Source organism: Bombus bifarius, unplaced genomic scaffold (assembly GCF_011952205.1).
Source record: "Bombus bifarius isolate JDL3187 unplaced genomic scaffold, Bbif_JDL3187 scf7180000008199, whole genome shotgun sequence".
Classification (NCBI taxonomy): Eukaryota; Metazoa; Arthropoda; class Insecta; order Hymenoptera; family Apidae; genus Bombus; species Bombus bifarius.
In genome coordinates, this window is record NW_022884505.1 from 318,985 (window position 1) to 344,733 (window position 25,749).

The following is a 25,749-nucleotide window of genomic DNA, read 5'->3' on the forward strand; positions in this document are numbered from 1 at the left end:
GGAATTTAGTAGGCTATAACTGTTACTAGCGTCTAGTGTAGCCGACCGTAGTAAAGTCATTACACGAAACACTTGATATTATTTTTTCGAATTGGATCTTCTTACGATTTCTCCTCCTCTGTTGTTACACCGTACGCTGCGCGTACGCGATAATTAATTTGGCGCGCCTCGTCGGTGAATTATTACGTTTAAAAGCCAGTCTCCTCCCTCTGCCTGCCTTCCTCTTTCTCTCTTCACCTGGCGGTATCCTATTCGACGTTTAGACGTTTAACGCGATTAAGCGCGAGAATCGTTGAAACAGGTCTTTGTCAAGCTCGATGAAAAACAGCTTTGAACAGTCGCGTGGCGTTTTTCCATGCACCGGTAATGGACGATTGGCGAGAGCTTTCCAGTTTTCTCTTGCATCGCTGCTGGATTCTGTCGTCCTTGCAACTCGCATAACAGAATCTATTAAACCGAGCTGCAAGGCGGATGACTAAGCGCCAATTCTGCAAACTCGTGATACCGCACGCGGAAACTCCTCGTTCGAATGAAACATCCGAGAGTAGGTACACACCGTCGTCGTTTTATCTTCAATTTCCTACGTGCTTCCGTGCAATTTCGTTGCTTTTACGTTTATCTTTAGAAAGATGATAATTCCAGAAACGCGGCGATCCCGCGTCTCCTTTCTTTTATTCCTTTTACGGAACGTTTGCTTAAGTGGCAAGTTGAAAGAAGTTTGATCGATAGCTCGCAATAAGCCTCGCGTTTTAACGTCGTAAAATATTATCACGTTACATTCCAGGCTAGCATTACGCCAAATATTCCTCTAGATGCGATTCATTGATCAACAACGCAGCATTTTCGTAATATTTTGCTACTCGTGTCCGGTTCACCGTTAACACAGTGTTTCGTTATTTTTATAGCGTATCATTTACGCTGTTAGCAGAATAGTAATAAATTCAACGCTATTTTTACATTCTTCGTGGTATCGAAACAAAAATTGCGATGGCCAGTTCATGCGATTCTATTCTAAAACGAAACTGAAGATATCAGGTTGTCCGAAAAGTTTCTTTCGTTCTATAAGGAAATGATAGACGCACAATGTTGTTTGTTTTATATTAGTTTATCGAATTATGCACGAACGTAATAATAGAAATAGAACGACATGGATATACCTAGGTCAATAAAATAATATAAAACAAAAATTCTTATAAACAGGAAAGAAACTTTTCGGACTACCTGATACGACAAAGAAAAATTTCCTTCTTTCGAAGTTTGGAAGAAGAAAATTTCCTCTTCATCCCGTGTTTTTGGCTATGAACAAACAGAGGTGCAACGTTGATTTTGTTAACTTTTCGCTTGCCGTTCAATGGATTTCTCTTTACTTTTTATCACTTTCGTTCACCCGTTAAGTATACTATCCGCCGAGTTATTCAAAGTTTCGTTTCGAATATCCGCCCACGCGGGTTTATTCCATTTCTTTTCAAGTTCCACGATATTTTCTATAGCTGGCTTGTCCGGACCGTAAACTTTTCTTGTTGGAATTCCCCACGGGTTCTGGATCGAGTTCGGCTCAGGACTCGATGCTGGCCACGGCGACGATCCTACTCCAAAATCTTGGAACCACTTTTTTGCAGTGGCTGCCGCACGAATAGGAGCACCGTCTCGCCGAAGGATCGTCGTTTTGTCTTCTATTTCGGTCGTGAGAGGCGACAGATCGCCGCGTAACGTCCGCCGCTATCCCGCAGCGTTCTTTTGCAAAAACAATTTCACGATCGCTGGTTTCTCGGAAATATCTACAAAAAAAACAAGGCAGAAAACGCGTCCGAGACGATAATCGTTCACGGCGCTGTACGTTTCTTCGCGACTACAAAAATTTTCTAGTAAAACGACAGAAGAGAACATTTTCTTCTTGTTACCGCGAAATGGATCGTACGTAATTCGATAAAATGATATAAAAGAAAAAACGTGGCGCATCTCTGTTATTTCCTTACGAAGCGAGAGAAACTTTTCGGTCGGCCTGATACTTCTCGTGGCCACTGTATCCGCAACTTTAAACGCGACTTCGCCTCGAACGGAAGAACGTACTTACGTAAAAAGCGCAACTCGCTCGATCCTCAGGATGTTGCAACTCTTTTTTCCCATAGCGTGTGTCACGGTGTTGCAGCTCTCGGGCCTTGTGTCGTGCACGAAAGTGCGCTCTACCGTCTGTTACAGCCGCTATAATACGTCGTTAACCGTCTCGTCAATGAACTTCCTTATTTAACGATGCTCGCGTGGCTGCGTTCGATCCTGTGATTCCGTCGTACTTGGCCCCGCCGGTCTCTCCGAGTTTCACTCGTTTACGCCTCGACGTCGCGACGACCTCCTTAACGTAAATTGATCATCTGCATTAGGCGTATCTCTGCTCTTTCGCCGAGCACGCGTGCTACGTACGAGCCTCCTGCAGGCAGACGATGCATTATATACGGGGTGTTCGCGTTGTTACTACCAGCCAGCGTTTCCCGTTCGATGCGGCGTATTGGGAAAAAGAAAGGAAAGATGGAAAGGTTTTATAGTTTTCCATGGCCGACGTAACAGTGTGCGTCGTCTTTTAACGCTGTGTGCTTCTCGATGTGGCGTGAAAGCGTGTGCGCGGACGAGTTCACCCGTGTGCCACACGATAGCCGTCAGAGTCATGCAACGTCCGCGACGAAAGAATTGTTTCGTGAACGTTACGCGGCGATGTGTTTAGAAGCGTTGGATGTTCGACCCGACGCTCGGAAACGTTCGATTAAGAAATTCAAAGATCGCCTTCGGTTCTTGAAAAACGTTGCAAGTGTGAAAAAGAAAACTACGAAACTCTCTCTCGTTCTTTCCTAACGTACTCCACGGTAATAGCGCCAACTATTCACAGTTTGGTGTATCGAAGAGATGACAAGTTGTATGTATATTTATCTTCGCGTACATCTGCGAACTTTTGTCAAAATTTCAGTTACGGAAACTTCTTCGAGATGGTCGCACCGTTATTCCGCGTCGATATAAAGTCGCGATCGATCATAATCGTTCGCCGGATAATCCAAAGCAGTCGTAATAATTTATAATACGCAGCCAATGCTTAGGAAGGGTAGCGTACACGCGATACAGTGAAACGGCGAGGCAATTCGTTTTTCGCGCTCAAAAGGTTACAGGATTAATATGGGGTAGCGTATACCTGCTGCACCATCCTCGATATCGCCGCTGCACCCGTTGATATACGGTACGTGGCGCCGATTGAATTCGATAACCCGGACGTTTAATCCAGATTTCAGTCGGCGTCTGATGGGCCGAAATGAACTTTCAGCCGATTGATCTCGGAATTGGTTCGATGAAGAACTTGCATGCGCGTTTCCAGCTGTCTGCCCTGCTTTAATATCATCACTTATTATCGATCCTTCTCTTATCGGTCTGTTCGATACACCGTCGGGGAACGCAAGCTGCCTGGTTCTATATGCGTCGCGCCACCGCGCGAGCAACGTCATTTGTCCGATGTAACGCACGAGATGGGACAAAAGACGAGCGATACGCGAAGTAGGTCGAAATTTTTCGATAAAATCTCCCTCTACTCCATACACGGGCTTTTCAACGGCACCGACCACGTTTTGCCGTGACGTTTCAAAATTAATAAAGCGGCCTCGCTCCCCGGACGAATATCTCTAATTCCATCTTCCATACGCTGTACCAAGTTAAATATACAGGGTGGTTGGTAACTGGTGGTACAAAGGGGAAGGGGGTGATTCTACGCGAAAAAAGAAGTCGAAAATATAGAATAGCAATTTTTTTTTTTTTAATTTTACCATCGAGACAACGATCTACAATGAGATCCGGTATAACGTACCGCACGCGTACCGAGCGAAAATTCAAAGTCGATTTTCTCGAAAACAAAGCCTCGAACGAAAAATTTTTATTCTATATTTTCGACTTCTTTTTTCGCGTAGAATCGTCTCCTTTCCGCTTGTACCACCAGTTATCAACCACCCTGTATATATATAGCTTTAGAGGACCCAGAGCTCGCAATATTTGTTAAACAACATTAACGGCAGGTGGCAGCGAGTTTTCCTTGACGCTTTGGACAAGCGAGGAGTAGACAAATAGTCGTAGAATCGCAAATACGATAACGTTGCGTAATGCGGCTACTGAAAGTGCCAAGGCAAACGTTCGGACTTTACGCCAAGCCTTTTGTCTGCGTTTGTCTTCCTGCTATCGTGCTATTATTCTCCTCAATAGAAAAGATCATGTACATACGCGTCATACTGTATATTAAATAGAGTGGGTACAAAAGGTATTCGTCGATCGTTGTATCTTCTGTAACATCGAACGCAAGATCTGAAATGTAATAGCTAATGAGAAAAAGCCTCGCTGGGAAATAACTTTAAAATTCGAGAAATAAGTTGAAATACTTTCTGTCGCATTGCTCGCCTTTATGATAGAAAAAAGAGAAATAGAATTCTCCAAGCTATTCGTTCAATAGCCAGAAGCAGGGATAAAAAACGATTGTCGGACGCGTAGGGCATTCTTCAGCGACCCAGGACAAAAATTCGGGTCGTATTTTCACAGACAGCCGCCATTTTTCGTGGGCCACGGCACTCGATGAAATTAAAGCGTTAATTGCAGCGGGTCACGCGGCGAAAATAAAGTGGCAGTTACGTTGCATTGGTCGGCGAAATATTTTCGTCACTCTCTTCCTCTACCTCCGTCCCCTATCTCTTCTTTTTTCCTCTCTTTTTACATTTTTCTCGCCCTTTGCTATCATCTGCCTTCGCTCGCCTTTATTCGTCGCCATTTCGTTTCTCCCCTTTCGGTTCTTCTCTTTCGCGTTGAACGCACGGAAGAGATCGATCCGCCGTAAAGACAGGGAGGAAAAAAAGAGGAAGGAAAACGAAGGGAACAGAAAGAACCGGCTGTCGAAAACGAAATACAACCGAGGATCAACGGCCAATTAGGCTGATTTATTATTTTAATTGGGCCGTTTAATTGGCCATCTGATTATTCGCTAGCCGGCGTGATTCGAGAGTAACGGGCAACCAGTTCGAACCTCCTAATCGATACGTCCTCGCGGTCGCACCTATCCAGATAGTCTGCACACGCTTGCGTACTTCCGGCTCCGCGCACGTGTGACCTGTTCGTTTGATCGGCCTTCGATCGTCTTCCATTATTTTCCATTTCGCTGCGGCGACTTGAATTTTAAGAGCGAACAGGACGAGCAATTGCGCATTTTTTCGATTTTCGAATTTTTTCAATTTCGCCGGTTTCGCCAGCATCGAAGACCGATTCTCGCCATCTCCGATTTTCCTGCTCGTCGTCTACTTTCCAGCCGTGTCTCATCGAATCGAACCTATGGACGGATACACGGTACATTGTACATTGAAACTAAAATTCTGCTACGACTAAAGCAGAAATGTTGCGCGAAACTAACCGGGGAATTGGATTCGTAAAAACGAAAGATCGTTCAAATGCCATAAATTTGCGAATCGATCTAGAAGCGTCTAATGCTAAAAGTACATGGATAGAATTTCTGGATAGATGAAAACGGGGGTAAAGTTCAACACAGGCCGAAATATCGCAACGGGCGACGCTGTCTCGAAACCTTCTCGAGAACCTGCTCCTACTCAACCTCAACCCCTTTGCTCGAAATCGCTCCACCGATAAATCCAGCCGTTTCCTATCGTCGTAATTTACATGAGGCCGCCCGGAGATGGCCAATATCACGCGCGTATAATAACGACGAGAGGCAACAACAACGCCATACCTCACCTTCCTATAATAATACCCAGCCTGTCGCTGATTCGCATTCGCGCACGTTGTTGTACCCTCGCAACCCTCTGTATCGCACGAACGCGAATAATATGCTCGTATGGTTTCCGCGTATATATGCAATGGGCTGAGCTACACGCGATTTAACTGAAAATATTTGTTCTTTATACGCGTAGGATATATTTTTATTTAATAAATATCGTATTTCCTACGAGTTGCGAAAACATGTTTCTATTCATATGCACACCATTGTACATAGTCGTGCATTTACTGCCCTGCTCGCTGTACCACAACTACCAACCACGCACGTGTATCTTGCAGGGATACACATACGCTGTTCGTGTAGAAATGTACACGCGTGTACACAGGATGAGTGGAAATTCGGGATGGGATTTAAAGCCTAGTGCGAGCGTGATCAAAATTTCGAGTTCCCGGTCTTTTCAAAATTAAGGAATTTTCAGCGAAGCAATGTTACCGTAGATTTTCAACTTGCGATATTTTTACACGTACAACAACTTCCCACCGATTGTTCAAATTGGCCGATTTCGTGTGCGCGTGAATTTCTAAAATTTCATTTTCTCTTCCTCTTAGCCGTGCAATCTGCTTGACCGCCAATTTGCAACACACCCTGTACATATTCGGCTGATCTTCAAACCGAATTTCCTATGTAAAACGAAGTACTTGACGTACACTTTCCTCGTTGCCTTCTTGTTTAGTGCCACGTAGCTCGAATTCTACGACGAATTATCACGAATGTTACGAGGGAATTTACCATGCTTTTTTACCATCGATTTGCTGCAAAACGAAACCTTCGACTTACTCTTCTTACTTTTGATACTCGTTTGCCTCTCATTGGATCGGCAAATAAGCGATTGTTACCAACTTGGTAACTTAGTTGCCAACTCAATACTTTCAGACGTACGATCAGCTCGTACACGAATCTCAAGCGATTCATATATTAGGTGGTCCAAAAAGTTTCTTTCGCTTTTAACCCATTTGCATCCGAGCGCGGATTGATAGGGACCAGTCGTCAGTTGAACGCCGCTGATACCTTCGAACGTCCCCTTAAAAGTAGGGCCATGATGGAAACGGGTTAAAGGAAATAATGGATGCACAACATTTTCCATTTTATATTATTTTATCGAATTACGTACGATCCTTTCTCTTCTATCAAACTAAAGATCACAACGTTCGACAGATTAGTTTTCATATTTGTACAAAGATTTGTCGTTGTAAAAGACGCGTCTGCGAAAGAAAGACACTTTCCGGACAACCTAAATATACAGCCAACGCTTGACCGAGTTTCGAGCTCGATTTACTCGAAAAACAAAGCTGCCAATTTACTTCTCTCATTACTGAATTGCCACTTATTTTCAACCGTACGATGCGCCGCTTGTACAACGAATTTCAATCCGACCCGTGCATACGATACGACGTGTACTGTCCTTCGCATATATCCGCTACAACTCTCGTATCCGTGTATGTGGTGCGCTCGCGTGTAACTTGGAGGGTGTACGGCGCGTATAATGTAGCCTTCGAACAATGCGAGGAACTAGCGGCCCATTATAACCGGAGGGTATTGTACCGGATGTCTCGAGCCGTGCACGATGTCCCCGACGAAAGCGGCCTGCGGAGCACGCCGCGTTTCGCACCCACGCACACGCAGCCACCGGCGTTGATACGCGAGTGCGTGCGTGCGTGCGTCATTACGGTTCCCCGATATGCCGGTTCTGCTGTCTGTACGTGCAACGCCGGCCTTAGCAGCGCCATGTGCTCGCAACATGCTCCGTCAGCGACGATCTCGCGTTAACACGCTTCTCGAAATCCCGTCGTCTTCCAACAGATCGTAGTTTCCGTCGTTAGCCCGTGGATCAACGCACGGTATCAAAGCTTCGGAATACGATGAAAGTTTCTCGCGATCTTGCTTCTCGATAGATCGCGAAATCGCCAAGCTCGAACGCTCTAGAGCTCTTTGCTACGAATTTATTTGTCGGAGATGGAAGAACATCGGGATTTCTCGTCAGGAATACTGGGTAAAACCCCACTACCCTAGTCCAGACTTTTACGATAGCTGCATTTAAGCAATGAAAAGAAAAAAAAAAAAATAAATCAGAAATAACTTTAATGTTCCAACCTGGCTTTATGACGATGTGTTCAGGCTCAAGATGACCTAGCGGGTCACTAGACGTAGCCGCGGCCACGGGAGGGACGTGTACCTGACAGAGGTATGAAATGATTATATATGGCTCTCCTTAAAAACAAAGATTGAACCGAGAAGTGGGGACAGGAGTATATAAGGGCGGTTTCTTTTGGATTACGAGTTAGTTAGTCGTTGTACGAATTGCTGATTGAGTTATGGAGAAAGTTACCCGAATCGTGTATTACGTTTGCTCTCGTCATCCCGTGGACCGTGGATTCGTTGTCGAGCCTGAATTCGTTGCCACCATCATCTCGACCATCCTATCGCCGCTATGGCTCATGGCCTCTTGTAGTGTCCACATTCGTACTGATAAATATTAGCTACATCCGCGACGGTGAAGTAAGTAAAGGTTCATCGAACGCCCCAAAATGCCAACCTGACTCCGACATGTTAAATTACATTCGCGTTTTATTTCGTTATTCGCGTTTTATCGTTATTCTACTTTGTTATTTATATTTTATGGTTGCGTAATGTCTCGGAGTGTCGCCCGAAGGAAGGTCATCGTCTGAATCGGTACAGTGTATCGTAAGATGTGGCAGCCGTTTCAGCGGTGGACACGAGGTACAAGAGCAGCGAGAAAAGTCGGTGCTAAAGGTGTTCTATGTGACCTCGTTTCAAAGTTATAGCCATTTTTGTGTTTCAATAACCCGCGGCTGCTTGGCTTCGTAGAAGGTGGTGGAGATGGCTGTCCCTGGATCCGTATGCAAGCTTGCAGTCGTCGCGTCAAAGAATTCCGCGATCTTTCGAAAATCCCACGTGTATATAATAATACTGACCGTGGGTAGCCGTTTCAAGAGCCTTCTATCAAGGCAAACGCGGTTGCGGATTATTGAAGCAGAAAAATGGCTATAACTTCGAGAGAAGGTCGGATAGAACACGTGTTCGTATGAACTTTTTTCATTGTTTTTATGCCTGCTGTCCGCTGCTGAAGTGGGTCGCACATGTTACGATACACCCTGTGTTCCAGGTTTCAGGAATTTGTTCGCGAAGGAACTCGACAGACCCGCTGATTCGTCCGAGTCCTTTCTCACATCTTCGTACTCGATGATCCTGTTCGATTGAAAATAGCGAGACTTTGACGAGAATGACAGGGAATACGTAAAATCCTCGATAAAATCCTCTCAAGCTTCCCACAATAATAAGACGTTCGCTTTCATCCCCATTCTTCCACCACCACCACCACTACCTTTCTTTCTCTTTCGCTTTCATTAATCCATCAAGGATATTATGCACGTTAACGATAACTAGAACTGGTCGGCTGAAAAGAACAAACAGAATTACGAAAAATCTACAAAGCTGCGCAAGCGTGTCGCGATAAAACATTCCGCTTTCATCCGCCGGTTCTTCTACCACTCCGTCTCTCCATTACTTCATTAAGAAGAAATAAACACGGCGCTTGCACAGCGGTAGCTGGGCCAGTGTGTATTCCGGTAATTTTAGGATTCCATTACGCGGATAACGAGTTTTGAAAATCGATCGACCAGGCAAGCCGGAAGGCCACGGGAGCAATTGCTTATTCAATAGCTGCTCGTTGCGCGGCCATTCAAACCAATCCCTCGAGTAATTCGCGTTCTCGTAATTCAGACGTGTACACAGTGTACGAGAGTTGGAGACAGAGAGTAGAAACACAGGGGAGACAAAGAGGCGCGAGAAACTCGTTAAAGTTGGAAAAATAAAAGCACCGCACAGACGACACCATAGCTCTTCCCTCTTTTCCTATAACACCCCGTCTGGTGACGTTGTTTGTTCTGTTCGTTCTGGTTTCTCGCGGCAAGTAGCAATCGGGGTCGAACCGTTTTCCAGACACGGAGAAATCGGTGGCCGTTTGTCCCAACCAGCGAAACAGATGTTGCTGCCAGTGATTTTTCTCTCGCGCTCTAATCGTACCAACGTTTAATTTCGCCGGATGTGTTTCTGGGACGTCGCTGCGTCTTCTCCTTGAGAAATCACGTCGGTTCTCTGAGCCGTCGTGGCGGTAGAAAGTTTGAAAAATACGCGGCACAGTGAGAAACGGTCATTTTAGGAAATTATGAATTATGCTTCTCGATTTTCAACTGTCCTCGTAATTATTGGCAGGTATTTGTGGCTTTCTTTTTCTTTTCTCTTCTTTTTTTTTTTTTAGGTTTGATCGTATTTTTAAAATAGACATAGATCGACTCTCGAACGAATGTTCGCCAATGTACAATCGAGTCTTTGTACAACGTACAATCGTCTGTTCTCTAATTTTACAAAATTAAACCGCTCTTTTATCAGGTTTTCACAGTCGCCTTGTGGAAACTCGTAAGCGTGGACAAGCGACGAAACCGCGGATCGTAACCCTACATTTTGTACGTTTTACGATTATTATAACGACGATGTCGTTGTTATCGCGTACATGTAGGAAGAATTACTGTCTGCGTATCCAGCGAAATTAACTTGGTCGTTTCAAATTATTCATAAAGCAGCAGGAAAATATAAAATGTACATATTATAGCAGGAATAATTTGTGTTTCGAAGTTATTCAAGTTTGGCCACTCTTTCTACGTGAAATGTAGTTGTAACTCTGAAGAAGGATAGATGCGATTTAATTTATTCTTCGCCCGCTGAATTTTATTTCTCTCGTTTGTCATATAATAAACTGTTTCTGGAAATTGTAACTTCGTGCGTACATTCCACGAGTTACATCCAATTACGGTTGCTGCAATTTGTTGCTCTCTCCCCCCCTCTCTCTCTCTCTGCGTTTCCTTTCATTTACCGTGTCCGGACCTAACAAAAAATTCGAATTCGTCATCGAGTCCCTAAAAATTTAGGATCCAAATGCCACTAAAGTTTCAGAAAGTCGTTCGACTCGTTTCTTCTACAGCAAATATTCTCGGCCACGCTGCGATTCAAATACACCGTAATAAAATTCGTAATGAGATTCGACGATTTATCTCGTAAAATCGAATCTTTGGACACGCTGACGTAACGCCAACGAAAGCGAGTACATAATCGCACGATTAGTAAGATGTAATTTTAATCCCAACTACGGTTTTGAGCTGGCGAGACTGAGAATCGTTGTACACGCTAACGGTATTACAGCAACGAAGATTTAACGTTAACACGTGTAACCGAGCGAAAAGTCGCAAGACAGAGGACAACGTGTAAACTCGCGACACCGTGTCGCGGTACCGTGTTACACGAAGACTCAGCGATGGGCTAAAGTACGTCGCAAGTACGATGACTCGCAAAGATATTCGAAAAGTTTCGCTCAAAATATTCCACTATCAAGATATTCCAACGCGCAGAATTTTCCTCCTTTTTCGCGTATGTCGTTCGTATTGTACGAAAGTTGTTGATATTTCGTTAAACGTTGTAGTTGGACGTGGTTCGACAGCAGCTGGCACTGGTCGAGCGCTTGGCAAGTGCAACGAACGAATCGCCGCATCTCGCTGCAAATGTTTACGCGTTTATTGGAAATTTGATAGCGCGAAATCGCACAGAATGCACGCAATATGAAATGATTTATAAAATATTCAAAGTGCAGTGTTTTTTTTTATAATTCTTAGTAGGCGAAACAATTGTCTACCGAGTCTGATAACATTTTTAAATAATATCCTTGGAAATACGAATTTACGTAAAAATTAAAAGTCTATTTGCGAGTATCCAAACCTTACGAGTTAAAGCTCGAGTATTGGGTTTGACTCAAGACGAATTTACATCGTTCCAGCTCGGAATGTACAGCGTGTAAATTCGACTACAAATTCGTAAATACGTAAACGAACTTGGTCCCATCGCTACCAAGATTGTAATACAACGTGCCAACATCGCGCGACAACGCGCTCAGACGGCGAAAGTGGCTGAAACTTTGGTTCTCGCGGTAAGAACGTTCCGTTCGCACCGACCTTGATTAATGATCTTTCGCGAGCGGATAACCGATTTTAGAGAAGGCTCCACTTGACCGGATCCTCACCGACTCGATTAATCACCATCGACTGTCAGAGATTGCACCGACTAGTAGTTCTTCCCATCCGATTTCAGCAGTTGCTTCGTTTTCAATTTTCGACAAGTTCGGCGTTAGAACGTATCCATGGTATGGTGGATTAGGAAAAACCAGAGAATCGTCGGATTGATGTACTTTTGTCTGGAGATCGCGACAGAATCTGGTCAAGCTGGACAATACGAAAGTTTGAGCGTTCGGAAGTTTGGCAACTATAGACAGTCTGAAACTTTGAGCACTCGGAAACTTCGGAATTGGAAAGTGTGAAAGTTTGAGCGCTCGCAGGTTTCGCAACTGGAGAGTCTGAAAGTTTGAGCGTTCGCAAGTTTCGGAGCTGGAAAGTCTGAAAGTTTGAGCGTTCGCAAGTTTCGGAGCTGGAAAGTCTGAAAGTTTGAGCGCTCGGACGCTTCGGAACTGGAAAGTGAAAGTTTGAGCGTTCGCAAGATTTGTAACCGGAAAATCTGAAAGTTTGAGCGTTCGGAGAATTCGCAACTGGAGAGTCTGAAAGTTTTAGCGTTCGCAAGTTTCGGAACTGGAAAGTCTGAAAGTTTAAGCGCTCGGAGGCTTCGGAACTGAAAATTCTGAAAATTTGAGCGTTCGAAAATTTTCCAACTATAGAAAATCTGAAGATTTGAGCGTTCGAAAGTTTTGGAACTGCAGAAAGTCTGGAAGATTGAGCGCACGGAAGTTTCGAAGCTGGAAGGTCTGGAAGTTGACAAGTATCATAATTCCATTAAAGTTTAAAGTAATTTCGTATTTGTTAAGGTTGTACACTGGAAGCTTACTCCTTAGTCAATCCCGCATCGAGCCTAAAATCCTCTAAATTAACTCGCTACATTGCAAATTTATCAAATCAAAATTCGATTTCAACATATTTTCCATCTACGACTCGCGATATACGTAACTCGATCACTCTGCCTGCCACTTAATTCGATTGTTAAACTAAACGCAGTTGATTAAAATCGTGGCAATAAAGCACAACAAAATCGTGGAATTGAATGTCGAAATGTAGAGAATTCGCGTTTAACATTGCTGTACCTGCGAGGGACAATGGGTTCGTTTGCGCCACTTGAAATATTATTTTACTCGATCCCCTTTCGTGTTTATTTGTTGGCGGTCAGGACTATATATCCGCATATATGCTGTACAGTGTAAATTTGATTATTTATCATCGCATACTGTCCCGTAGTAAAGTTCATTAAACATTGACACTGGTGGAACACGCTTTTTCGGCATTTCCCGCTTGACGAAATTCGGAATTACCATTTCCTATTTTTAAACTGTCAATTTGATTTATCGACCGTTCCACTGTAAATATTCATATCGTATAGAAAATACTGGGCGACGTATTTTTTATCATTTTCATTTATCCATAGCGTGCTACCACTTTTATCATCGAATAAAGGCGAACGAAAACTTGTAATATCTTCAAAAAGACAGTTTAATACAAACAGCAACGAGAACACATACTAAGAAACATCTTCATCTTCGTATTCATCTTCCAACTCTTGTATTTTCCTTAAAACTCGAAAGACGCAGAAACACGAGCAATACGTCAGTCAGTACATCGATCGAATACCACCGATCAATACGTCAATTGAGAACCCAATATCACGAAAGAGAATTTCACAGTGAAAATCCAAATGGCCGGATCTTAGAAGTCTACGTAGCTCTCTAGATCTCGTACACGACCCCGAATCTCAGTCGATTCATTGATACCATCGATCGATGCTTTTATTCAGAAGCAAACTTTTCCAGATCAAATTTCCACAGCGAAGAATCCGAGTGATCTGTAGCGGCACTCGACAGCAAACTATAACCGGGCGACCGTAGAGCAGTGGTTAGCGTCGTTGGTTACGAACGTTCAGGACCCAGGTTCAAATCTCGGCATTCGTAGTCCGATTTTTTTCTCCGCGAATCCTAATTGAGAAAAAGGCAACCCGGATGAAGACAAAAAAATCCTATACACCAGCAACAGCAATACGTCACAGCGACCTAATACGTCAGCAATAGCACTATCGACCGATATACCGCACCTCGGATCCAATCTCGCGAGTCTGTGTGTAGCCCTTAGACCTACGACAATATACGCGATCGATCGTTCTCGATCAGAATATCAAGACGACTCTAATCGACCCGATTTAATTTAGAAGCAACCGTGACGAAGCAGAATTTGCACGGCAAAGCGCGCAAGCTCGAACATAAAGCGGAAAGTCTGCGTTAGGTCTCTGGACGTTTGTTAATGGTGTTTCGCACTGCATGACCCGTCGTGGCGCGTAACACGAGAATTCCCCGAGGTGCAATGCGAAGTTTCGTTGGGCAAAATGGCCCGCAAGACCGCGACTTAATTCGCCGCCGGTGCTATCGGCATCCGGTGCATCGCCAAGTTTCGAAATGGTTTTTAGCAGGTCAAGACGGATCTCCCTCGGCGGGCGCATTATCCGTTGCGTTTCACTCGCGTGTTCGGCGTCTAATTGCACCGCGTTTTCGCGAAACAGGTCCCGTTTCCGTGGACGCAGCGGGAATACGTTCGTTATTATTGTTTCGTCCCCGATGGAAACGCGCGATTTTACGATCAATTTCCGGAGACCGGCACGCGATCCTATCGTGAAAAAGGGGTTCAGGACGGCAGTGGCGTAATTTTCAATGGCGTGGAATTCGAATTGTTAATGGCGAATGTCGGGCAAAGAGGAATTTACCGTTTCGAGAGAATCGTTTTGACATTACACACCGGCTACGAAAAGTATCGACGCGCTGTTCGGTTTATTAGACCATTTTCCTGCCGATTCATCGGGTCGAAGCATATTGGCTTTCTTAGAATTTCACGCTACTTTCGCGCGATTACGATACTTTGGTACTTTGAAAACGTATATTCCGATGATAAAGATGCTTCGTTGGGACTCTTGTAATTTATATGCATAATTCTTATATTCTTCTCTTTTTTCAAATTTCCTTCAAACTTTAGCAACGTGGTCGCGATTGTCGAATCTCATTACGATGTTAGTGAAAGTTTAAGATGCTCGTGTTCGCGAAGGATGTCGGCGATTGTTCGAACGCTTCCTCGATCTCGTGTCTGACAGTGTTTAACACTCGCTTCCAACGCGAAATACGTATGTTATACTTGAATAGATATCAGCAGAATTTGATTCTACTATTCCATTACTTTTCACGAGCAAATAGCGTGAATAGAAGAAGATACCCGAAGAGGCGCAAGGCGATGGAGAAGCGAGGAGGACAGCAGATTTAAATAAAAAAGCGGACAAACGATGGCAGAGGAGAAAAAAGAATTTCCTCTTCGACGCGTATCCATCGTTCCAGCTCGAATGGTTCGTTTAATTAGCGGCTACGTGGTTGTCAGCGTCGACCACGACCTGAAATGGCAATATTTTCAGCCGAGACTCGAGACCGTAATTGCTATTAATTCCATTCATCGTTCCAACTCGTATTAATTTCACCGCGAATCGTGAAAATTATTCGGTTTCGTCTGTCGGGCAGGAAACGCCGTTTATTTTATGCATCGCCTTCGGCCTTTCTGTTGGAACCTGTCAGTTGTCTTCTGGTTGCACGTGTCGCTAATTTCGTTCGCCACTGATGTTCCACGTATGATCTTTCGTGTTTCATGTTCCCTTTAGGTCTGGAAATAAACGTTGCACGAAATATGGCTAATTTCGTTTCCCTTTACGATCGGTTTGCCTGATCGATAGGTTGGTAGACCTGCCGGAGGGTTGTCCGACTGTACTGGGTGGACAATACACAGCTGACTGATTCTCATTGTCGGTAGCGTTTAAACGAAGCAAAGAACCACTGTCTTCTCGATGCAGGTCGTTCGTTAATACCAGGAAATTGCGTACGGAGTAAAAATATCGAGAAGATGTTTGCAGAATTCTCATAAAAAGAAGACTAAAGAGAAAACACCCCATTGATCTCGCTAAAGAAATAAAATAGACAAACTCGAAGATGGTATTCCGCTGGGGGTAGCCATCCACGTGTTAATTAGCGATGAAGTTTGAAAAATTTGCCGAATGCCCAGCTGGACAAATTGTAAGGTACAAATTAAATAATAAAAAAAGAATTTTTTTCGTTACGTTTTCACGCGTTTCTAGAACTAAGAACGCGGATTCGTTGTTCGCACTTTTCGTTAGGAAAGCGAGGGTAACGATCAGCGATGCCCATTGGTTATAACCAACGTTAATAAATGAAGATAGGAGGAGGAAAAACCTGCTTTTCCGTTAGACGGTCAGTCAGTAAGTTGTACGATAGTCGGTGATGATGTTATAAGAATCAGTAAAAATGACTTGGATAATTCGATAATTCTTAGTTACGAGACCTCTGCTTCCAAATGTCGTCGATTCGTTAGTTCCGTTTATTTCATGGAAACGACCTAATTTCCTCCTCGTCTTAAATCGCTAAATTAGTCGACACAGTTCCGAGAGTCCCTTCTGAGAAGCAACCTGGGGATCTCGGAAACCTGGCTTCCGCGAACAGGGGATTAAGACGTTCAGGTCAGACCCCAGGCAAATACGTATAACGCACAGACGTCCAACGAAACGGTCCCTCGGCATAACAATCTCCACTCGAACGACTCTTATTAAAACGTACTTTGTCTCGCGTCTAATGTCTCTCCGGTTCCGCTGAATTTTATCTCGAGTCTAGTTGCTTTAAATTCGAGCGATTTAAAGAATTAAACGTTATAAAACGAACGAGTATCAAACACATCGCTGTGCTATGTGTACGTATATTTGTTTCTCCATGCATACGTTGTGCTTTTGGGTGCAATAAAATTGTCTGAAGCAAAAGTTAGTCTCGAGCCATAAACGCGAAATCTGCAGCCTGCGATATCGAAATTACGTATAATTGGATTCCAGCGGTACAACCAGTTCCATTCGCGAATTATCACGAGTCGTTGTGAATTTTGACGGAAAGTTTGGCGAAATTTCGAAATTTCACAGCGTTTTACAAACTGCAAACTAGCCTGCTCGATACGAAATCGCAAAATTATAAAATTATAAAATACGCGCAGCGTAGAATCTCTCCTCGCTCGTTAGTTGATTGTAACTATCGAGATATGCGTAATTTTGTGTGCTAGACTAGATTGGCCGCGTGGTAGTGACACACGTACGCGAATATCAGTGTGTGGAAGTACGTGCGTCTCGAAAAACGGACGAATGTAACTGTTCCGTTGGCAGCGTGGCATGGAAGATGGCGAGACAAAGGAAGTGCTGAGACGCGTGCAAATGTACATCGACGAAGATCCTGGCAATCGTTTATTAAATAAATCTAAAACAACTTTAATACGAATTCTAAGTGTAACCTCGGTGTTCCTTTACTTTTATTTATTGGCAATTTATTATGGCAATTAAGATGCACAATTCTCAACAGTAAGTACAACGAATTGTCGTGGTATCTCGTAGCCATCGTTGAACTGCGCCATCCGCCTTTCGTAACTCCGATTTCGCAATCTGTTATTCCATACTTAATTATATAGCGGGATAATGCTAAACGCGAAACATTTGCTATCGCAGAATCAATTGCAAGATCGGTTACGGAAGCAGAATAGAATATATCGGAAGGTTCCGTGCTAAATGTCGGAATTATCAGGAAGTCCGTAACTAACTTGCGTTTTAATGCGGCGAATAATAGTCGTCCATGAAGGTAGGTACGTGCAGGTAAAGGAGCTTCGCACAGTGGTCTGGCTTCTATCTACGTAGTAACTCTAAGAGATAGAAATGAACAGATTCTCACGGGAGAGCAATCATAGCTGCTAATACCTATTTCTCACGGATGACACCGAGTTTGCGTTATCTGGCCGATGTTCGTATAGCGTAGCAACTCGAAGAGAATGGGGGAAAGGTCCCTAAGCTCCGGGGCTTAACTCGGACCAACAGCACTGCCATAAAGTCTCTCTTGTGTCGCTCTCTTGACCCCGAACCACGCCAATCCTCCCCTTGACGAATTCAGAAACGCGGCCACCCTCTGCTTACACGTGTTTCCCTCTTCAGAAGAAAGAAATCGTCTTAAAAGGAGGGAAAGATTTGTGCGAAAAACTTGTACGTGTTGCAAGTTCTTAGGTGGCATTTTTTATTTTCCTGCAAATTCGTCTAATAATTAATTAATGGAATCCGAGCACAGATTTATTTCGTCCGCTGAATATTTCCTTTTTTGCAATCTTAAGTTTCTATGGAAATCTCGCAGTCTGAATGCCATAGATTCAACTCGATAATTCAAGCTTCTCGAGATTTCGCATCTTCCGGTTTGATCGGAACTTGTACGCGTTGCAAATTCTTAGGTGGCATTTTTTTATTTTCATGCAAATTTGTCTAATAATTAATTAATGGAATCCGAGTACAGATTTGTTTCGTCCGTTGAATATCTCTTTTTGCAATCTTAAGTTTCTATGGAAATCTCGCAGTCTGAATGCGATAGATTCAACTCGATAATTCAAGCTTTCGAGATTTAATTTCTCAAATTCCTATTTCTGCTTACTTTAGATACGGAACTTATACACGGTGATTCGTTAAAATCTCTCCATGTTAACTGAAACATTTCATATATCTTTCCGTACGACGTAGATTCTACACATTTTTCACGTTTAAACTTCCTAACCATAAATATAATCGCATAAAAATCCGCGGTCCATTAATCTTCGATTTCAGTGGCTGTTGAAAAAAGAGATTTCCTGGACCGGACCCGTTGCTATCGATGGATTAGCATAGTCGTCTTCGTGATAAATGGTAGCCTCTGTTCACGACGAAACCGAAAGCTGACGCTAATTACGTACCACGTTTCATGCTACTCCGATTTTATTCTCGTTTCGTCCGATTCTCCGTCTGCTCGAAGCTCCGAGGTCCAAACGATAAGATGTGCTCGACCAACGAAAGTCCAACTTGGAGGATTCCTCTTGACCACCGATTTCGTCTAACAGGATCCAACTAACCGGATAATTATTTCCACTTGTCTCGACTCTAAGTAAGGGGATTCGATCGTGCATGGGGGAAATTGATCTGGGGGAAAAACGGACGAGATCGAATTTTCCTGACCATTTGTCTAAGCTCTACGATAGAACGAGGGAAATCGGTTTCACGAATCAAACTGCGTTCGGTTGGATTAGACGGTTTCTGATCTTGTAACTTTAGATTTCGAATTTTACATCGACGTTTCTTGAGATCCGAGACCTCGTCTATAGTTCATTTTAAACGTTATATTTTTATTTAACAGAGATTTATTTTATTCAACGAGCGCTTCATCTCGACGTAGAATGAAAGATACTCGATGTAAATTATCGTCCAGACAAACGTAACCAGGTAGCGTGAACGATCTATACCGTTTGAAATCGCGCTTTTCAAGCTCCTTTCAGATCAAATTTTCTCTTACTAACGTAAAAACGAAGTTTCGTCAGCTACGGAGTACGGTACGAGGAGGCACGGTAATTTTACAAAATTGTAGAATTTCGTTTGATAAGACCGATGGACAAACATATAATACACAAAAATATTTAAGATAAAAGTTATCGACGCACACGGTGTGACAACTCGAAACTACTTTCTATCCATCGACATGCTATGTACGTCTTGTTCGATTCAATTTAATTCTACCTGATCTGACGAGAAGAATCGATTAGCGCTTCACATACTTCGCTCATTCCCCTGTAAGGAAGAATGTTACAATTAATCGTAGAGAAAACACACGGTTGCTTAATCATTTACCCCTTTACCTAGCTATTTAGGTAAACCTGCGGTGATTCGGCTGTTACAAACACGCTAATTCGTCGTTCTCTTTCAGATCGGGAAATCCCGAAGGAATTGGAGCTGGCAGTACGGCACCAGTTGGTAAGTAATTTGCTGAATCCTATTAGGGTAACACCCGCCGGTGAAACTGGCGCGAAACTCCGGCCAACGACACGCGTTTCCTTCTTTTTACGTGCGCGCTATGGTTCGCGTGCCAGCCTCGAGGACACGTAACTGTGGTCTGTCGATGCCTTGCAATGTAATTAACTTTACGCTAATGAAAAGATTAGCCGAGCCAACGCCATCTCTGGAATAACAAGCAGTTCGCTTAGTTTCGCTTAAATACTTCTCAAGCTTGTAATGTTCGTGATGGAAGATGTTGAGCCAACTGGATAATATCGAGCAACGATTAGATATCATTTGATACGACGTTATCGTTATATGCGTATTACGAGATACGAGATATCGTAAGCTGTTCAGAATCCGCTTCAGGAGCGAGCACGAGGCACAGAAACGACGAAAGAAGGTTCATAGAAACGCGTGTTTCTGTTCCACTTTCTTTCGAATTTATAGTTATTTTTGTATCTCGATAATCCGCAATCGCTCGCCTTGGTAAAAGTTTCTCGAGATGGCTACCCTCGGCCCGTGTTATTCGACGCACACCTGGTGTTTTCGAAAGATCGGAAAATTTTGCAAGAAGCTTCTATCGAGCTAAGCGGTTGCGGATCGTTGAAACACAAATGTAGCTGTAAACTCGGAGACGAGGTCGGGTAGCGCACAGGTCCGCGCGAACTTTATTCATCGTTCTCGTATTTATTATATTAGGTCGCCCGGAAAGTTTCTTTCGTTTTAGAAGGAAATAATCGATGCACAACATTTTTCGTTTTATATTATTTTATCGAATTGCGGATGATCCATTTTGTTCTATCAAACTACAGATCACAACGTTCGACAGATTAGGATTCGTGTTTGTATAAAGACGCGTCGTTGTAAAGGACGGGTCTGTAAAAGAAAGACACTTTTCGGACAACCTAATATTTTCGTACATCCTGTTGTATTAGCACTTAATGACAAAATCTGCAATTACTTAGTTGCCAACTCAATATATCATACTGTACAATTAGGACGAAGAATTTGTAGCGCGACGCAATCGAACGGAAAGTTGGTCACGCTTTTACGGTGGAACCGAGGAACGCGTTTTCTGCTTTGCGCGTATTGTTTCCGATCGATGTACGCGCCACATTCCTTTCCGCGGTGATCTTGTCCGATGTTTGCGCCGACTTTGTCATTCCATCGGCGTACAATTACTTAGTCTTTCGAGAAAAGAAAACGTTCCAATTCGTGGTCGCGGTCTTCCAAAGAACATCGACTCTCAGCATCCACGTGGTTTTGTAACGAGCGGAATAAGCGATAGTTTGAGCGTGCAAAATAGCGAGAATACGACAGGCGGGACAGAAGATTCAAATTGCGGGAATTTTCGACAAGTTCAGCGTTAAAACGTATCCATGGTATGGAGGGTTAGGAAAAACCAGAGAATTGTCGGATTGATGTACTTTTTGTGTGAAGATGGCGACAGAATCTGGTCAAACTTGACAATACGAAAGTTTGGAGAATCCAGAGTTTGAGAACTCGAATTTGAAAGTTAAAAGGTGTGAAAGTTTGAACGTTCCGAATTTTGGCAACTACAGACAGTCTGAAACTTTGAGCGCTCGGAAGCTTCGGAACTGGAAAGTCAGTAAGTTTGAGCGTTTGGAAGCTTCGGAACTGGAAAGTCTGAAAGTTGAGCGTTCGCAAGTTTCGCGACTGGAAAATCTGAAATTGTGAGCGTTCGCAAGTTTTGCAACTGGAAAGTCTGTAAGTTTGAGCGTTCGCAAGTTTCGCGACTGAAAAGTCCGAAAGTTTGAGCGTTCGCAAGTTTTGCAACTGGAAAGTCTGAAAGTTTGGGCGGTCGTAACTGGAAAGTCTAAAAGTTTGAGCGTTCGGAAGCTTCGGAACTGGAAAGTCAGTAAGTTTGAGCGTTCGGAAGCTTCGGAACTGGAAAGTCTGAAAGTTTGAGCGTTCGCAAGTTTCGCGACTGGAAAATCTGAAATTGTGAGCGTTCGCAAGTTTTGCAACTGGAAAGTCTGTAAGTTTGAGCGTTCGCAAGTTTCGCGACTGAAAAGTCCGAAAGTTTGAGCGTTCGCAAGTTTTGCAACTGGAAAGTCTGAAAGTTTGGGCGTTCGTAACTAAAAGTTTGAAAGTCTAAAAGTTTGAGCGCAAGTTCTGGAAAGCTTCGTTCGAACTGGAAAGTCTAGAAGTTTGAGCGTTCGGAAGCTTCGGAACTGGAAAGTCTGAAAGTTTGAGCGTTCGCAAGTTTTGCAACTGGAATGTCTGAAAGTTTGGGCATTCGTAACTGGAAAGTCTAAAAGTTTGAGCGTTCGGAAGCTTCGGAACTGGAAAGTCCGAAAGTTTGAGCGTTCGCAAGTTTCGCAACTGGAAAGTCTGAAAGTTTGAGAATACGATAGATGGGGCAGAAGATTCAAGTTGCGGGAATTTTTGTCGCGCGCAGTCTTGCGTTGTCTTGGCCAAGCATGTTTCAACTCGCGTAAAAACAGGTACTTCGGAAACCGTTTGCCTTACGCTGTACAGTCGACTGTTGACTAATCGACGATAACGCGTTGCACCAATTAGATCGAGGTTAATGGTCATTGTTCGAACTCGGATGAATTCATGTCGCTAGAAAAAACGAAAGGAAATTTCCATGCAAGCCGATGATACTTTAACCCGAATATTTCCAAAGATCGGCTGAAGTCGCCGTAAATTCGACGAAAAGATCGATACGAGTACGAGAAGTTAAGTTCGATGGGTAAAATTTACTCGAAATAGAAGCTATATTCGAAAAATATGCCTTTAATGTCTATATCGGAGCAAAAGATGCGAAAAGAAGAAGAAAAGGAAAAACAGAAACGAAACTTCTCGTGATACGAATAGACTGGGATCTGGCGCCATTTCCCTGTTACTGTGTCTCACTGAAAAATTTCCAAATTACGCGCCAAAGGGAGAAGAGGGCAAGGACGAAGAAAAATTTGAAAGTCAAAGAATCGCCGGGAATGACCAAGCTCCATGCGTTCGCTCTGTCCGCGGGATTTTCGTTTTTGCAGCACGTAGAACATCGGCTTCCTTATGGCGGGAGTTGGCGTGGAAATTTTCAATATCCAGCCGATGAAATTTATTCGAGCCGGCGTACGACGGCCGCCTGTGCCTCTCTACGGATACCAGCGCGGAAAAAATCGCCGTACGAACTTCCATTCGAAGCGCCCCTTCCACCTACCCACCCTTGTAATCCACTTACAAGTTTTTCCCTTTTCTTCTCGGCCGAGAGTCGACGACCGGCGAGCAGAAAAGAAAGTCGTCCGAGCGGGTCGGCAAATAGGATTCTTTTTTATGTGGATACGCGCGTGTTCGCGTATCGGCGCAAATATTAGATGGCTGTTCTGATAGGTTTTCAGAGACACGCAGGTATACGCGTGTGTCTCTTTCAGCGAGCTACCGTGAAGCGCGTGTATCCGGAATTCGTCGCACGAACCTCGCTCGCCTCCCAGGCTACTACTTTGTTTGGAGAAGTCGGGTTTCTCGTCTCTTCTCTCGCGAATATTTAAGAGAGAAAGGTTGGAAATGCGCCGTGTGTAGAGAGTGGCGGACAGAAACGAGCGGTCAATTATTAAAGAGAGAATATTTATTAAAATGAAATTAGAGGTAGGACTGTATTGCGAGGCGAGGCAAGAGGAATGCGATCGATTTAACGTAAAAGAGGATTTGTAGAAAGGAAAATTCCAGAGACAAGGCGAAAAGTATCGCGAGCGATCTTGCAAGCAATTTCAGCGATAGACATGTTGAAGGAATTGCAGCGATGGAAGGAGAAAGAGATAAGATAAGCGGTAATTGAGAGGAAGATCGGTGATAGGATAAAGGCTTCCATTAATTGAACGAAAAGTAAGGTTCGCGGGAAAGGAGGAAATTGCAGAAACGAAAAGAAATATTACGGAATTGACCAAGGAAGAATACCAGTGATTCCAAAATCGCGCAAGAGTGTCTGAGGCGGGAGAAACGTTACAGGAAGGAATTTCAGCAACGAAGCAGAAACCAGTGCCAGGATGCTGCAAGATGGGGAATTTCAACAATGAACTGGAAAGAAAAGAAAGACTGGAGGAAATTCCAGCAACGAAACAAAAGAAACAGCGTAAGGACCATAGATAGACGATTCGAATGGTAAAGTTTTCTTCGGAAAATTGACGAAAATAAGAATGTTCTTTGCATGGAGGAATAAGGACGCGCGTTTGTACTTAGCGTAACCGTACTCTTTGTGTATCTGAAATTTCCTTCGAAAGCCAGCGATCGATTTAACGAAATCGGACCATTCTCGAGGGGAGCGCCTGTCCTACCGAAAATCTTTCGCCAAGCGTACAAAGAGCAGGATCAAATCGAAGGTGGTTTTTCGCTCGAAGAAAGGCCAATCTCTCGAGGCCATAATCTCTCTCGAGTGATTCGTTGGTTCTGTTCGAACGATGTCTTGTCGTACCTCCTCTCGTTCCATCAGCTTTGTATTCCGTAAACGTTATCACGTGTGAATTCGTCGACCGTGTCAAGTGTGCGTCTTCGGTGCCGTACGTGAAGCTACTGCGGAAGCGAGCCGCGTGTTAAGGGGCCGTTGTTTCGTCACGTTCGACCTTTCTTGGACGACGAGTCGACACGGAGTCGTCGTCGCGAAACGATTTTCCACGTTTCCTCCGCGTCGGTTAAACGAGCTTTTACCTCTTGTCTTTCAATTTCTTTCGCTCGCGTTTCAACGGTTCTTAACCTTTCGTTTACCATGCAGTCCCTTTAAATAATTTTTTCTCGTCGCGGACTTGCCGAGAAGACTCGACGCAAGATCGAGACGCGCCAAAATGTGCGCACGTTCGACTGCTTGGCTCGAGAGCCGTTTCGTAGGCAAGAGATTCGTTGTAAATGAACAAACGTACGTGGAAAAACATAGGTTTTATTCGAGTAATACGATAATAAGTCGCGCGCGCGAGCACTTGGTGCGAGAACTCTGGCGATCCGCGGACAAGTTAAGAACCGTTGCCCTGTTTCCTTCTTTTTATTTCTTAACGGGAGCAGCGTGTTTTTGTATCGGCTGCGAGTTCAACGAGTGCGGATGAAAGATTTACGTATTCATTCGTGGACGAAAGCGTACGCGTACAGTGGTGTGTTTCGAAATAATAACGATAACTCTTGTTCGTTAATTTCACTGCAATTGTATCGCGAAAACATTTATTTCTATCGTCTGCGGTGTGACGTAGGATCTAAAGATACATAGTGGTTGTATCCTGAAACACTGTGAATATGGAATTGCTTTTGAGTTTTTTTAGTTTAATAAAGTGATAGTCAGAAATTGAACAAGGTTGAACGAGACGTATCTATGGTTTTTCGGGATTCCATCGTGTTCTAATCGCACGTTGCAATTTATGTCCACGTTTCGTGGACATTGCATTTCGACGAACACGTTCTTCGCCTGACACACTCGACAGAAGCTGAATTTCAAGCTATCGTTCACCGAATTACTACCGCGTTTACCATTAAATTCCACGGCAAATATGCACCTTATGGGGTTAATACGTTTCATCGATTGAAAACATAACGCGCACGTTAGAACGTATCAGAACGTGTTCACATGGAAAATTTGTAATCTGCTCGTACGAAATGCATACGCGCGTGTTCGTTTAACACTAGAACTACCGATAGTTAACACGAAGCTATTTCTACCAAGACCAGTGAAAATGACTGATCTTTAAAAAATACCTAATAATAGAATATTCTTATATTTATCGATTTATTACTTTCTTACAGAAGCAATTCCACGTTATGTAGTAGATTTTTCGTATTATTAATCCATCTGGGATCCCTAAACGAGGGTCGACACGTTTATAAAATTGTAGAACCAGTCGTTTTGACTGCTGTGGTATTTCTAGCGTTAGCATCTAGCGATCCAGCGATCGATCCGCAATTTTCCTGACAACTGATATCGTCGTATCGAACGATACGCGGTAAAAATTTGAGAAACGCGTGGCAAGTCGTAGAAAACGAGGAAACTG

General features: G+C 43.7%; 1 protein-coding gene across 5 annotated transcripts in view; it reads left to right on the top strand.

Annotated features, from left to right (window-relative positions):
* LOC117210201 (ankyrin repeat domain-containing protein 50) overlaps positions 1-25,749 on the top strand; it is a 219,860-nt gene that overhangs the window by 53,111 nt on the left and 141,000 nt on the right. For all 5 annotated transcript variants that reach the window (XM_033452976.1, XM_033452980.1, XM_033452977.1 and 2 more), the window contains exon 2: positions 19,692-19,738. The gene's annotated coding sequence lies outside the window, so the exon portion shown is untranslated. The remainder of the gene's footprint in view (positions 1-19,691; positions 19,739-25,749) is intronic.